At 58.5% G+C, this 12,938-nt stretch overlaps 1 protein-coding gene across 9 annotated transcripts in view; it reads right to left on the reverse strand.

Annotated features, from left to right (window-relative positions):
- MACF1 (microtubule actin crosslinking factor 1) overlaps positions 1–12,938 on the reverse strand; it is a 134,706-nt gene that overhangs the window by 35,503 nt on the left and 86,265 nt on the right. The window lies entirely within an intron of this gene.

Raw genomic sequence — 12,938 nt, forward strand, 5'->3', positions numbered from 1 at the left:
TGGGGGACCCCTCAGCATGGGCAGCCCCTTCCAGAGCCAGGCTCTGGCCCAGGGGATCCGTTTCCCATAGAGGGTCTTCAACATGCACTGGGGATGTTGTTGGAGCCTCAGAGCCCAGCTCTGATGCAGAGCTGGTGTGGAAAGGTGGCAGAGAACCACAGTAAGCATCCCCTTCTGCCACATGAGGCTGGCCCTCAGCCCCATCGCTCTCTGACCCCAAGTCTGTGGCTTCACCCTGAGAAACCAGTTGTGGGACATCCCAGCTGGCAAGCTCAGTCCTTCCTGGCAGAAGGTGATGGGTCCCAAATGGATCCATCCACTCAACACTGTCTTTGTGTTGCTGTGGGGGAGACTCCAGCTCCTCCACCACCATGGGGGGAGCTGGGGGCTGGCAGGGGGATGCTCGGCCAGGACAGGTCTCCTCGGGAAGCTCTGATGCTTCTCCATCAGGGACCAGCAAGTCTTGGTTTTCCACACCCCATCCCACCCGAGCACTGGGGTCACCAGCTTCCTCCAAGCCAGAAGCTGGCCCTGTGCCCATCTCAGGCGATGGCACCTCACCACCCGGCACCACCACACAACTGCCTGCGAGCTCCGGCTCCACCAGCGGCTCAGGTTCATCCTCCACTGGTGCCGAGGAGCACTGCAGGAGGGAGCCCGGCCCTGCCATGGCCATGGGGCTGGGGGAGGCCCCTCCGTCCGAGTCCGTCGGGGTGACGGCCGAGGTGTCCCTTTCCGAGAAGGGCTCCAGCGCGCTCAGCACCTGCGAGCTGCAGGTGACATCAAAGTCCTCCAGATCTGACACAACGGCAGAGTCTGAAGCGCTGATGTCCAAAGGGGCCCTGTGCGGACACGCTTCCATCCCCACCCGGGCCAGTTTGGCTGAATCTGGGTCCAGCCCCTCTGAATCCATCGGGAAGACCTGAACCTCCAAGCAGCCGGGAGCAGCCCCATCACCCTCGTCCTCATTCAGGCACTGCTCCTCCAGCTCCAGGAACATCTGCACCGAGTCCGTGTCGGACAATTCAGGGCCCGTGGGGCTGGCCGAGCGCTCTGAACCCAGAGCCAAGTCCTCAACCTGGCACTGCACCGCCGTGTCCTCAGTACAGCACATGCTGCCAGCGGGGGGGCTGCCGGCACCCCCCCGGGATGCGCAGGACCGGGAGGTCCCCGGGCTGGGGGGGTCCGTCAGAGCAGTGAATTGTTCCCTTTCCTCAGTAATATCTGCCAAGCAACAGCTCCTCTTCTCCTCTGCCACCAGAACAGCCTTTCCTCTCTCTGACAGCGTCGCCTCCTCCCACTCCTCCATCATCACCCAACGCTCGTCCTCCTCAAATCTCAGCTCAGACTCCGTTTTCTCCCTGAGATTGGAGGCGATGAGAATATCCAGTCCCGCATCCAGCAGCTCTTCGCTAAGGCACGGAGAGAGGTTGACGTTCTCCACCGTAGAGTCCGACTCGGAGGCCTCCAGGGTCTCCTGGTGCCCATCGCTGAGGCTTCCCTTGATGAAGTTCTTCCTGGCTCGTGGCCAGGTGGCACTGGGGAGCCGGTGCACCCTGGCCAGGTTCCCGACGCGACCGCGGCCCTCACCGGGGTTCAGCAGGGCCTGGCGCTCATCCCGGGCACCCCCGTAGCCATCCGCACCGAACTGCTTGGCCGTGAGAGCCTCCGCTGTGCCGGATGACTTGGAGACGTGCTCCAAGGTGAGAGACTCAGACATGGGCTCGCCGTGGTCAGGCTGGCCTGGGTGGTCGGTGAGTATGGTGCTTGACTCCCGCTTATCCCGCAGGGAAGGGTTGGAAGCACCCGCTTCCGACACCTCGCTCAGCGAAGCCCCCATCCGTTCTGCAAATTCGGTGAAGTTTGGTGGCATGAAGGACTTCCACGACCGCCGGTTGACATTCTCCTTCCTCTCAGGGTTCGGTCGCCTCCTCGGTGGAGCCGGCGCTGGCTTGGAGACGTCGCTGCTGAGCTTCAGTGCATCGAAGATGACTCGTTCGTCCAACTTCTTTGCCTCTGGCGCCCTGGACTCGAAGACGTTGGCAGCTCCCAGAGTGCCGTTGCTGGAGATGGTGCTGCCGTCCCCCTTGCCGAGGGTGCTCTTGGAAAGCTGGTTGAGCTTCGATCCCTGATCGATTTGCTCGTTAATCCGCATCGTGTCGTATATGGACCTCTGGGGCACGTAGCAATCCTCTATATAACCATCCTCCTCCTCGCCCTTCCCCAGGCAAGTGCGGTTCTGCCGTAAACAGTCTGGCCGGCTCAGTGGTTTGCCCATGCTCCCGTCCTTAGGGATGACGGAACCGCCCCAGCACCGCAGGAAGCATCACAGAGCCAGCAGGTCCCAAACCCACCGCGGCAGACTCGGACCCCAAAGCAGCGGCGCTATGGGAACAGGAGGGTGCACCGGCAGCACCGCGCCGGCTCAGCAGCTCCACCAGCGTTCCCAAGGAGTGAAACACCGCATCTCATCGTGTAAAACCCCCCATCCAAGGGGAAAAAACACCCGGCAGCTTCGGTAAAATATTCCAAATCGCCGTTTGCGACAGAGGTTGAAGCTCTTCGGTTATCCCGAATGTCCGCCTCTAACAACAAAGGCACTGCTTGTCCCGGTGGCTTGGGAATCGCGTCCCGAGCGGCTCCTCGCTGTCCCGGGAAAGTCCAGCCGGTCTGAATTAGCCTCTCCCCCCGGCTCCCGTGTTTTCATTTGAACTGAGCTTGTCAGCGGATATTCGTACAAGTTTCAACACAGGAAGTTCTTCATTCAGGGCAAACTTGGAGGTTTCCTGTCTCCAAACCATGATGGCATCGGGGTTTCCGTCACCCCGCGATCACCGAGAGACGCCGAACCCCCCCAGTCCAGCCAGCTGAGTCCTGCAGCGGAGGAGGAGGACGAGAAGGAGGAGGAGGAGGACGAGGAAGGCTGCCGCGTCCTCGCTGCTTTTTTTTTTTCTTCTTCTTCTTCTCCTCCCCAGGCAAAAAAAAAAAAAAAGGCGATAAAACGCATCCAAAAATGGCAACGGGACGGAGCGACCGGATCCCCCGGGCTGCGGGGAGCCGGCGGGGGGGACGGCAGCACTCGCGGCCGGAGGCTGCTGCTGCTGCTGCTGCTTCCTCCTCCTCCTCCTCCTCCTCCTCCCGGCCCCTCTCGCACTAACTTTCCCAGCGGCCGGTAAGGGGCTGCGGCGGCTCCGCGCCACCGGGCGGCCCGGCCATGGCTTGGGGAGGGGGCGGCGGGGGCCGGTCCCCGCGGTGGCGGTGGGAGGACGGGCGGGACAGAGCGGTACCGCCCCCTCCTCCTCCTCCTCTTCCTTCTCTTCCTTCTCCTCTTCTCTTTCCCCGCCGCTCTCGTCCCTTTTGTGCAGGGCTCAGCGGCCGGGCCGGGGCCGGGGAGTTCCGCGTCGTCCCCGCGGGCAGCCCCCGGGCGGTGCGGCGGGATGCATGGCGCGCCCGGGCTGCTGCCTTCCTCCTCCTCCTCCTCGTCCTCGTCGTCCCCCGCCGCCGCCCGCTCTCCTTCCCGCCGCCGGAACAAAGCCGATCCGCGCAGGCCGCCGCACGCCCCGGCCCCGCCGCCAGCACCGGGCTCCCGCGGCGCTGCCAGCCCCGGCGGAGGGCGGGGGGCGGCACCGAGGGGCGGGGCGGGAGCACCGGGGCCGCCCCTTCCCGGGTACCGCGGCCCCGTCCACCCCCCCCCCCCCCCAACACCAGCCCCGGGAACGGGGGAACCGGGACCCCGGCGGGGAGCGGCGGGGGAGGAGCACTCGGCCCGCGGCAGCCCCGGGGCTGGCCCGTTCCCCGCCCCGCCGGGACTGGCCCCTCCTCCGGGGGGGAGGCGGCAGCCCCCGACAAAGAGCAGCAACGCCCTGGCTCGGCTCCGGCAACGGCAGCGGCTCCCCCCCCCCCCCCCTCCCCGCGCACCGGCCCCGCCGAGCCGCGCTCCCCCGGCCCTTTGTCCGCGCCCGGACACGGGGCTTTCCCCGGTTTCGCTTTTAAAGGCGCTTCCCAAACGAGCCCCGCGCTGGGAGGGGGCCTGGACCCAGCCTCGGGGTCTCCCCTTCCTCTCGCACCCACCCTGCACAAAGAGCCGGGTTATTAAATCCCCCCCCCCAAAAAAACCATCCCCAAAGTCCCATTTTCGCCTTCCCTGGAGCCGCATCACACTGCCAAAAACCCACCCACAACTTGCTGCTGCCGCACGGCACGCCGGCTCCTCGCCCTAAAAACTCATTTTTACAGCCCCAGCTCCGGGTCAGTGCCGTGCTCCCCCCATCCCGAGCCCCGTCACCCTCTTGTTTTCCCCTCCCCAACCCTTGGGGTTAAGAGATGGGGAACAGTCAAAGCGGCTGCAGTGGGGCTGGGAGACGTGAATCACTGCTGTGAAGTGATGCCGAGGGAAGTCGCAGACTTGGGAGAGAAACCAGGAGGGCTGGGAACAGCCTCCACACATCTCCAGGCAACAACCCACCCCACCAGCCCCCCGGCCTGCTGCCTCGGGATGAATTACAGCATCGGGATAAAAATACAAGAGCCTGGGAAGGTACTTAATGCATAAAAGCATGGACCGTGCACCCCGATAGAATCATGGAAAGGTTTGGGTTGGAAAGGACCTTAGAGCTCATTATCCAGTTCCAACCCCTGCCACGGGCAGGGACCCCTTCCATTAGAGCAGCTTGCTCCAAGCCCCTGTGTCCAACCTGGCCTTGAGCACTGCCAGGGATGGGGCATCACTTTTGGAGAGATGGGAACGGATGCTTTTGGGAAGGGGAGGGTTCAGGGCTATGAGAGGAGAAGCACCCACTCAATGGCCCAAAGAGCTCGGTGGGGCTAGTTGTGCACCAGGAAACCTCTGGAAACCCCTTTTCTTATTTCCATCATTAAATATGACCAAGAACGGGAGGTGGAGTAGGGACCGTGTGTGTGTGTGTGTGTGTGTACAAGCAGCCCCCCCGTATCCCCTTTGCCCATCCCTTGTCCCCTCCAGACGGACGGTCATGGCTGGCCCTGCTGCCTCCTCCATCCTTGGCTGCCAACGCCACAAGAGCGTCCCAAAGCCCAGATTTGAAGACTTGGCAGGGACACCCCAGCTTTCGGCTGCCGTTATTAACCCAGCGCAGCTGAAACAACAGGAGGAGGGCGGCTGCGCCGTGCCAGCGCTCCAGCAAAGCCACCCCCGGCCTCCCCGCTACCACCTTGGCCGGGAGCAGGAGCGGGACCGTTACCGCTCCGGGGCCCCTCCGTGAGGAATCCCAGGCATCTGGGCTGGGGCGCGGAGCCTTTTTGTTCCACTGCGAAGAAGGAGCGAGGTCTCGACGTGGAGCTGCCGTTTCACAGCCAGAAATTCTTTTCCCATTTCCTCACCGAGTCACGTGCCAGGAGCAAGCCAAGTCTTCCTCCAACACATCCCCCCCCGTCCCTAAAACCATTAAGGAGATATTCAGCAAGTACTAAAGCCAATTACAAACCTGCTGTGCCTGGCCTAAAGACCCCAACCGGAGCCCTTGCAGGTTCCCTAAGTCATGGCTTGAAGCCACCAAGTGCCACTGCAGCGATGGGGACATGGTGAGAATTGAAACTTGAGCACCTTGCTCGAGCTTTGCGTTGGCTGATGGAAGGACGGGGCAGGACAAAAAGGTCCTTTGGGCTCTCTCCATGTGGCTCCAGCACACAGAGCCCCGCCAGCAGCAAGTGCCTGGGCTGAAGTAAAGGGCTGGTAGAGCTTCAGAGCTCAGGAGATCACATCTGCTCCCTTTGCAGCTTGCTGGACCTGCAGCATGGTGGTGGTAAGCAGAATGGACCACCAGGACCTCATCTGGCTTTTGTTCAGTCACCAAATCCCCATTACCAGCATATTTGGCCAATCCTACATTGAACCATGGCTGCAAGCGCTGGGACGCCCAACACGGAGAAAGGACCAGCGAGCTCTACCCAGGGCTGTCACCCTGCCCAGCCCCACTCATGCCCCAGGGCCACGTCCTGCAGATAAAGACCCTCAGCTAAAACCCACCCAGAGGTTTTCCAACACTTGCTCAAAGTAGGAGCATCCTCATTTGTCTCCCAGAGCTTTCCTCATATGGCCACCGGCCGCGGGACACGTGCCCTCCCCATCCCGGGCTGATGTCACCCTGTTTATGACTGTGTTACATCCTGCCATCACTGTTTACATGGGAAAGCAGTATTTGGAAACCAATATATTTTTAGCTTGCTTTTAATGCATCTCAGCAGCTGGAAATGAGGGACCTGTGTTATGTGACAGGCAAGAGAGCCCAGAGATAGCTCAAGATCTTTGATGGACATGTTGCTAATGAGACCAGGGTACAACCAAGGGCCTTCTGCATCCTCAAGCCTTCAATCTGCCCTTGGTGCCAGGTAGGGCAGGACCCACTTGCCCAGCCTGGGTGCAGGATTGTTCCTGACTTTGCACCATGAGCTTTGTCCCTACAGGTCTTGCTGCCCATGTCCCCCATATCCAATTGTGTGTGCAGGTCACTGTGTCCCCCATATCGGACTCTGTCAGGGTCACCAAGCTGGTGGTGGCAGGAGGGACACGGTGCCATGTCCAAGCAAGGCAGAGGAGATGAACCCCAAGTGCCTTGAGCCTGATGGAGGGACTCAAGGTGGATCTCAACCTCCCTCAGACCCTGCAATGAAAGCACAAAGCCAAAGCACACACAAAATCTGCCTCAGAAACTTGCTTTTTAGGTTGCTGTGGGATTTTTACCAGCGCGTTCGTGTATTTTAAACCCTTTGCTGCATTCGTCAGACAGTCAGAGAGATTTCTTTATCTCCCTTCCAGTGCTGTTGTTCTCCTCTTAAACTTGCTCCTATTGCCAAATCGTTGCCATCACGGTGCTGCGTGGGCAAGCCTCAAGCTCCCAGCCTCTTCCAGGCAGGAGCACTGGGGCTGATCCCATCCCACCATGCCGGGCTGGCTGCTCCCTCATCCCATTGCCTTACAGCTGACTTCAAACCCATTTCATGCCAGGCCTCTGCCACCATGCAATCCCCTCCTCAAAGGCTCGGGTGGTTGGTGATGCGGTGATTTGAGCCTATAGAGCATGAATTCAGGGCCCTGCTCTGCAGCACTGGGGGACGAAACCTCAGCTGGTTCCATGGGGGGGGTCTGCACCTCCATGGGAAAAGGTGCAGGAAGAGGTTAAAACCCAGACCCCACAGAAGCAACCTGCAGCTTGGATGTACAGACACCCGAGCACGGCACTTTTACACGGACCTGATTTTTCCACGGGTGCTGGAGCTGCGCGGTGGCACGTTCCCTGCGAGGCAGCTAATACATACGTTGGTATAAATAATTCTCCCAGATGAAGGCTGGAGCCCACGTTCTCACAGCAGAGCTCAGGCACAGCCCCACGCCGTGGCAGTGAGCAATGTCAGAGTAATCAGGGACAACAGGGAGAGCCCGAGGGATGAGGTGATGAATAAACTGCTCTGGAGGCTCCTTAGGAAGTGAGGTAAGTGTGTTATCCAGAGAATCCTCCGGGTGGGAGACATTTTAAACGCTCCTTTGGCAGAAGAACTGGCAATTGTTCCTCAAGGGCTGCGGTGACGAATCCAAGCTCAAGCCCTGCCCTTGGAGAAGCTGCTCCAGACCCTCGTGGCCACAGTCACTCCCTTTGGTGGAGAGCCCCGACTCCCTCAGATGCTCTGGGTGATGGGAAAGTCCGCGTCCACGTGCTTCCCATGGATCTCCCACTTCGTGGCCGCATCCCACCAGGACCAGGCTCCTCTCCCTCCTCTGCTCAGCCCTTGCAGACACAGAGCTTCCCATCACCTCCTCCCTCGGATCCTCGGCTCTCTCGCTCCCATGCAACGCTGGTATTTTTAGTATCTCCTGGAAACGCTGGGAAGTGTCACCACCACCAGCTAACGGGGGACATTCCTATGGCCACCTCCCGCAGCTGGGACCAGGCAGGGTCGCCAAAGCATCTGCAAGGGGGTGGCTTGAGAGCATTGACCCAACCCGGCTCCTGGAAGGGACCATTTGACCACAGCCCAAGTGTTTTATGGTCAAGACAAGGCAAACAGTAAAAGCCTCGCTATTATTGTCAGTGTCAGCAGCTCTTAATTCACTCTTTACTCAGGACCAGAGCAGCGCCTGTGCCCCTCTGCCTGCCCGCTGACACCTCAAGGTCAAAGCCCATCCACCTGCTGATGAACAAGCACATGGGCGACGCTCCCTTTGGAGAGGATGAGCTCTGGGGGCACATTTACTCTTCCCTCCCCAGTACAATTCATTTCCAAGGAAGGAGGAGGCTGCAGGGACCGGCACAAGGACGTTCCTTTACAACACCCCAGGTTAGAAGTGCACCAAGCACTTCACAGCCCTGCTTGGGCCAATTCACCCCAGCCAGGATCGGTGACAGCCCCGTCACAGCCTGCGCTTATCACCCCTCATTTATCATCCTCTTCTCCAACGAGGGGAGATGGTGCCTTTAAGGCAGCTTAACAGCTGTCAGAGAGGAGGCATTTCTGCGTGTGCTGCTGATGCTGAAAATACTAACCAGAGATACTTTAAGTAGGGCTGGAAAGCGTTCAACGAGAAGACACCGTCGTGCAGCCGGTCCCCGCTCCCAGCCCAGTCCCACCCAGCTGCTCCCAACTGGACGACTGTCGGGAGCCACCCGCATTCCTCCGGGGGCACACAGGGTTAAAAATACCCTCAGTCAGGCTGGGGCACAGCAAGTGGCAGTGTCCCGCTCCCTGCCCCATCCCATCCCATCCCCTCATCGGCACACGGATGTGGTCCTGCTCTCTGATCCACAGATGGGGCATTGGTTTCCCTCTGCCCATCCTCAGAGCTGCTGGTTCCAGAGATGGAAGCACGGATCATCAGACGTGTGTCTTACAAAGGCAGATTTGTGCAATCAGGGACCACGGTTGTCCCCAGCCTGCAGGGCTCTTCAAACCTGAATGGGACAAACTGGGAAGAAACCACCTGCCTCAGTCCTCCTGCAAAATGACCCCCATGAAACCTTCCACGGTGCTGGGCCGATCCCATCCCACATCTCTTCCTGCTCTTGATGCCTTGTGCAATGACAGCTTCACCTCAGGGAGGTGATGCCCTTGTAATCCCCAAGGTACAGGCCCCATTCCTGAAAAGCAGCATGCAGGAAAAACCCAGGGCACTGGGCACAAGGGACGTTGTTATTAACAACAGCACTTCTGATAGTGCTGTTGAGTCAGCTCTTGCCTGACAGAGGCATAAATAGAGCACCTAAGAGCTTGGGCTCCTGATGAGCACCCGACAGCTAATTGCTGCTTTTACTTAGGGTGAAGAGGGGAGGACCCGGAGCAGGGATAGACAGAGCAGCATCAGAACGGCAGCTGAGTAATCGCTGTGCAGGGCTTTACTCGCTCACTGCATCACCCCTCCTGGGACTGCTCCCCTGCGTTTTGCATTTATTTGAGCAAAAAGGGTGCTGAGGGCACGAGGGCTCCGGCCGACCTGACCCGCTCTAAACCAGAACGGGATTGCAGCTTCAGTGCTTGCTCTCTGGGGATTCTCCCTCCCCCAGCATCATCCAGCATAAAACGTTGATTGGCGTGCAGAAGTGGTGCCCGAGTTCACTGCATTGAGCAACAGCTTCAATAACCTCCGGGGAAATCCATGGCAGGAGCCACAGATCCCCTCTCCACTCCCCACAGCAAAGCCATGGGATGCAGCAGCCCCTCGCTCCGGCTGGGGCGAGGGTGGGGTTTAATTAACCCTGGGAGTGAGGTTGGGATAGGCAGCACTGCCTGTGCCAGCTGCGGCACGTCCCAGCTCGCCGGCATTCCTGTGCCGTGCCCCACTGCTGCCAGCGCACGGGGGGGAGGCAGCTGTGGTGGCCCCCAGTGCGGCATCAGGAGGGGGCCGGTGAGGTGATGGGGGTCCAGCCATGCACAGAGGTGTCACCATGAGGCCTCCCCTTCAGCCAAGTGCACCCGCACCCATTTGGATGTGATGGTGACCATTGGGTTATGCCATAGAACCAGGGGATGGTTTGGGTTGGAAGAGACCTTGAAGCTCCTCCAGCTCCAACCCCTGCCACGGGCAGGGACCCCTTCCACTAGAGCAGCTTGCTCCAAGCCCCTGTGTCCAACCTGGCCTTGAACACTGCCAGGGATGGGGCAGCCACAGCTTCTCTGGGCACCCTGTGCCAGCGCCTCAGCACCCTCACAGGGAAGAGCTTCTGCCTAAGAGCTCATCTCAGCCTCCCCTCAGGCAGGTTCAAGCCATTCCCCTTGGCCTGTCCCTACAGGCCCTTGTCCCAAGCCCCTCTCTCAGCACAAGCTTGATCCAAAGGACAGCATTAGTTTCCCAGCCTTTGGGATGAAGGGTTGTAACCTGGTGAGTACGCGACGGAGAAAACCCCTACGTGTCTCTGTGTGAACCTCTGTCCCTCATCTGCACCTACGGAGTTGCTTCCCTGGGGAATTCTGCTGTTTGCTAAATGGAATCAACATAAGATGTTCGATTTGGTACCATTTCAACTGCAGCTCATTTGATTCCAGCCATTAACATTTAATATTAGCTTTGAGAAACCTGAGCTGACAGCAGAGAGGACGGAGGGGGAGGAACTGCCCCAGCCTGGAAGCTCCTACCAGGAGCTCTTGCTGGTGGCTGTCACCTGTCCCTCATGCTGAAGAGCCCAACTCGGATGCGTGATGCTCATGGAGACACGGCACAGATTCTTCCTTTTATACAAAAAGATGCTCCTCAAAGAGGCAGCAATGGGAAGACAGTGCCTTGGGTTAAACTGATGCAGAGCAGGAGTTAAGGATGAGGTTTCCTTTGCTCTGCCAGCTTAACACAAGCTGAACCCGTGCTCTTTCTTCCGCAGTGTAGCTCTATCTGAAGCAATTCATCAGGATATCCATATAAGCACAGGCTCCAAACCACAGAAATGCCTTTCAGCTGCACTTGATCTCACCATAAAACTAGAAGCTAAGCAGGAGACCCCTTCAAGTCCCTTCCTGATGGGTTTCTTACAGTCCTCCAACAGTGTGGTGCTCCAAACCGGTCCCTACCTAGGCCAGTGCCACAACCTCCCCCCATCACCATCCTGCCTTCTGATGGCTGCAGGAACCGGCATGGGCTCAGCCCCTCGGTGCAGCCATCCCCATCTCCGCATCTGCTTGCTGAGCCGAAACACCTCCTGCAAACAAAGCTTCCCCCATCCCAGCAAGATCCCACAGCTGCTTCCCAGCCTCCTGCCTCCGAGAGCCCCGGCCAGGAAGAGCATTTACAGCAGGAGAGGGCTCATCCCTGCCACAGCCAGGATTAGTCCCTCTGTGGCCTGGGAATGGGGCTGGACGGGAGAGAGGAAATGCATGGGTGGCAGTTCTCCAAAAGCTAAGGGTCTGTTGGAGGTTGTGGCCTTCTGGGGCAAGTTTGAGGGGTGTTTGCAGGACAAATCTAGGGGGAGTTTCAAGTATAAACTGCTCCAGGAGTCATCTGTTCACGGCCTCCATCAGAGCTTCAATAGATCTTCTTTATTAAAACCTGGACACAATGAGCCCAGAAGTGCCCACCTTTGTCAGGGCTGCACTGGCAACTTGCCGGGAGGCCTGGGGCCATGCCTGATTTGCATCTCATTCACACAGATGTTCATTAAAATTAATGCCTTAAGACATTATATCTGCCTCCATTTGAGCCTTCTGGAGAGACCGACCCCGACGGCGCCTGGAGAGCCCCGGCCACCCCATCCTGCTCCCCACGCTCAGCTGCATCATCCCCACACTGCTGCGGGAGCACTTCCCGACCCAGGAGCTGCCTCTGGTCCCCCCGGACACGCTCTCCTGCATCTTGGTTGCGATCCAAGACGGGACACAGTTGTGATATTGTCTTAGGCGCTGAGAAAGAAAAGCCCCCTGAGGTCCCCGCTTCCCCCAGCGCCCAAGCCAAGCTTCTCCAGCGCTCTCCCTCCTGCACGTCTGGAGTACAGACGGTCCCTTCCCCGTGCAGATGAGTATCCGGGATTGCATTTCCCCTTGGAGACAACCGGTACGGTGAGGCTTTGCAAAGATGTGCCCTGCAGCACCTCGGGATCCGTGCAGCAATGCCTGCTCTCGGGATGAACCGTGCAGGGGAGGGATGCTGCGGCGTAACCACGATTGCTCCATCCCCCCTTCTCGCTTCTCCCCCATTTTTATTCTCAGCCATTGCACAGTAAAAGCCCACCATCGCTGCTGCAGCTGCTGGGTTTCCACCAACACAGACCTCAACTGCACCGCGGGGACAACGAATGACTCCTGGTAAAGACACATAACCTCCCAGAGCACCCCTGGCTCATGCAGCCAAGGCCACCATCGTCTTAAAGGGTCACAGAGCTTGAGACACGTCAAGGTCACTGAGATACAGACCATTTACAAGCACTACGATGGGTTAAGCTGTGCCTGCCAACCCCAACCAAGCAATCTGCACTGATGATGGGTTTTCTTATTGTTTCTAATGAGAGCTGCTCAAGGGAATAATCCCTTGTTCTGTAGGAAAGTTTCACTGGTTTTAAGGAAAAGAAACCACTTTTGGGATATATTTTGGGATATATTCCAAGAGACTCCTCTGTGGTGTTTACTGATGAAGTTAAATCCTCCCAATCAATACAAACTCAATGCAAAACACTGCCCAACACAAGAGTTAACAGCAAAACCACCAGAGGAGCTTCAGTTTGCCCTGTAAGTAACACTTCCAAACAATGTTTTGGATAGGCAGCCCCCAAAACAGGAATACTTTGTCCAGGTGAAGGTTTCACAGAGCTATTAAGAGGTGGAACAGGATCAGTTAGCCATGAGATGAGGAGTAAATGGCTGTAAAACCACCCCCCTTCCCACCCCTTCCATTAACACCAGGAGCCGAGCAGCCAGATGCACATCAGCCCTATCAGCAGCTACCGAGCACACCAGTAATGGAAATGTCACAGCAAGAGAGCTTCTGAGCAGTA

The sequence above is a fragment of the Pezoporus wallicus genome, unplaced genomic scaffold, assembly GCF_028554395.1.
Source record: "Pezoporus wallicus isolate ANWC-B61680 ecotype Strahan unplaced genomic scaffold, APGP_CSIRO_Pwel_v1 contig_12604, whole genome shotgun sequence".
Lineage (NCBI taxonomy): Eukaryota > Metazoa > Chordata > Aves > Psittaciformes > Psittacidae > Pezoporus > Pezoporus wallicus.